The sequence below is a fragment of the Myotis davidii genome, unplaced genomic scaffold, assembly GCF_000327345.1.
Source record: "Myotis davidii unplaced genomic scaffold, ASM32734v1 scaffold169, whole genome shotgun sequence".
Classification (NCBI taxonomy): Eukaryota; Metazoa; Chordata; class Mammalia; order Chiroptera; family Vespertilionidae; genus Myotis; species Myotis davidii.
The window spans coordinates 249,481-252,581 of NW_006383005.1; positions in this window are offsets into that span (position 1 = coordinate 249,481).

Sequence of the window (3,101 nt, forward strand, 5' to 3'; positions counted from 1 at the left end):
CGACCCCATCCACACTCGTCTTGTATACTTGTTTCGTCTATCTCCTTTCCGAAAACCGACTTCTGCGCATGGGCCACGAAGTTTCAATCGCACTGTACGCGCCCGCCCGCACGTGGTATTTTGTGGAAGAGCCACACTCAAGGGGCCAAAGGGCTGCATGTGGCTCGCGAGCCGCGGTTTGCTGACCACTGGGATAAGGGAACCCTGGTGAGGCCCCTCAGACAGGCTCTGGGAGCTCTGAGGTGTCAGTTAGGTGCTAATTTAATAACTGAACCTTTATATGTGCAACTCCTGACCCACTGTATCGGCTGGGGAGGCTAACCGCTATAGCAAATGCTCGTAATCTCAGTGGCTTAGCACAGGGAAAGGACATTTTTGCTCACACAAAGCCCTGGGTGGGTATCCCTGTTGGGGTAACTCTCTTGGGCGGCCTTCCTCGGAGATCAGTGCTTTATGGGCCTGTCTTGGGCTGCTGGTGTCTTCCACGTGGGGCCTCAGTGAAGCAGCAGCCTTGCAGGAAGACAAAAGAGATTAATAATGAAACAACCCTCTTCCCTCTGGCCCCTCAAGCCTCTCCCTATCCCCCACCTCTCATCCTGGCACCCCCACATCTAATGGCCACCTTGGACTCCATCCCAGCCAGGTTGGGTGTCACGGGGCCACGGCCATATTCTCCCCTCAGACCTCTGCTCAAATGGTTTCTCCACCTGTTGGGGACCCACTCCATGGCCAGCTCAGCTTCTGTTCTCCAAGCTGTCCCCCAATGGTCTCCCCTCCTGGTACCTGCAGCCCTGTGTGGCTTGTGGGCTGGGCTTGGTGACTCACAACTAACCAATAGAATAAGGCCGAATGGATGGTGTGTGCCGGAGAGGCTAGATCACACATGGCAGTGTGGCCTCCCGGGACTCACCTGCTTGTTATCATTGGCAGCTCTGTGGAGAGGCCCACATACCGAGGGACGGAAGCCTCCTGCTAACAGTCACGGGGTGCAACCTCGGGAGAGATCTGTGCCAGGACCCTGCAGATTCCTGACCTTCCGAAGTTATGGGACAATAAATGTTTGTTGTTTGGAGCAGATAAGGTTTGGAGTATTTGTCATGCAGCCACAGAGGGCTAATTTAATCACGGGTAGAGGCCAGGTGGTCTGCTCCCTTCCTTCCTGCCCCAGCCCAGTGTCCCCAGCAGGAAGCACCCAGCGTGAGCTCATTTACGCAACCTACTGATCTCCCCTGTGGTACCGACTTGCACCAGGTCTGGTGCTGAGTGCTGGGATGGGGCTGAGGCAGCAAGGATATGGTACTGGTCCTCAGGGGGTTCCCAATCCACGGGGAGACCACTCACCCCTAATGACCCTGTCATTTTCACCCCCCAGGTAGCCGCAAAGAGGGGTAACTAACTCAGACTCAGGGCAGTGGGGTGGAGGGCGGGGTTTGAGGGTGAGTGGTATGTGCTAAGGATCGATGAAGGCGGTGATCTTTGGGGGGTAAGTAAACTTTTTTTCAATGAAGTTGAATGTTTTATTATTAAACTCTCTTGTTTTCTTGCGAGGTTGCTGTTTTACTGTATAAAAATAGCCCCAGCAAACTCAGTATATTGCAAGATTAAGATAGTATTGTCACCTGATGCTGTAACAACTAACAAAACTTTTCCCCCCTGCCAGTGATTTCCACACCTCCCAAAGCTTCCTGTGCAAAAATGCTGATTTCCACTGTTCCAGTTCCATTTCCTGCTGTTATCCATGCATGTCTCTCTGTGAACTCACGCAGCATGGAGAGCAGATGGGGGACAGGGCGCAGCGTCAGGATGGTGCCTTCTCTCAGGCCCAGGGCAGCAGGCCCTGTTCGCAGGTGGAGGTGGGGTGGGAGTGGGGGTTCTTGATGGGGGTATGCTCGACCACCCAACCGGCCTGGGGGTGTGTGATGTTGACCAGGTGGAGGAGGAAGTGTATTCTGGGGAAAGGGACTGGCGTGCTCCAGGGCTCAGTAGGTCTGAGAACCCAGTGTGTTTGGCCAGCAGAGAAGGGCAAGCAGCGAAGGGCACAGGGGGTAATGAGGTGCAGGGGAGAAGGTCTAGGTAAACCGGGGCGGGAGTGGGGGGGATGAGAAGGGCCTCCAATGCCGGGCTGATGAGGAGTTTAGAGGCATTGGAGACCAGGTTAGGGAGTGGGTTTTGTTTGGGAGAGGACATTGGCGCTGCGTGTGGGTGGCCGGAGCGCCCTGGAGGCGGGAGTATCAGTGCGTAGTGTCTGCCCGCGGACCACCAGGGCGCTGAGTGTTGTGGCAGAGGAAAAGGAAGCCTGGGAAACCCCCAGCTCAATCAGAGGCACGGGGAAGGCTTCCTGGAAGAGATGACACCAGGACTGAAGGGTAAGTAGGAATGACCCAGACAAGGGGGAGGTGGGATGGGAGATGGCATTCCAGGCAGAGGGCACATCATGGGCAAAGCCCAGAGGTGAGAGGAAGAGCATGGCTGACACATGGAAGTGCAAATGGTTCAGTCTGAGGAGAGGGAGGAGGAGAGATGTGGGTGGGAGGACTGGACCAGAGGGTGGAGAGTGGCCAAGGGCAGGCTATGGGGCTTGGGCTTTGAGGGGGACATCTGTCTTCTGTTGACCCCTCCACATCCACTGTCCATTGGTGTCCACCCTGCTCCTTCCTGGGAGGCCCAGCTGCATGGATGGCAGCCCCAGGCCCTCATGCTTCCAACTGGGTTCAGGCGATAGGAAGCCTTGGCAGGCAATGGAGGGAGGAGAGCGCGGTGGGAATGCTCACCTGGCTCCTTTCCTGCAATCATGGCCCCTGCCCATGACTCTCCTGATCCGGGTGCCTGCTGCCTCCACGTCCCCTGAGGGCTGGTGGCCTTAGGACTTGTTTTGACCAACAGAATGCAGTGAAGTGCTGTGTGCACATGTGCAGCCTAGGACTTAAGAGACTTTGCAATCTTGCCCTCATTTTTTCACAATCCAGCCCCCATTGAATGCTGAGAGATGGGTCCGTATAGAGAGGGGCCCAGTGCCCACCAGCACAGCGAGGCCCAGCAGCTCTAGCCCCCGAGCTGTCCCAGCCCAGCCGGCCCACCCACCGCTGAATGCAGCTGCCTGA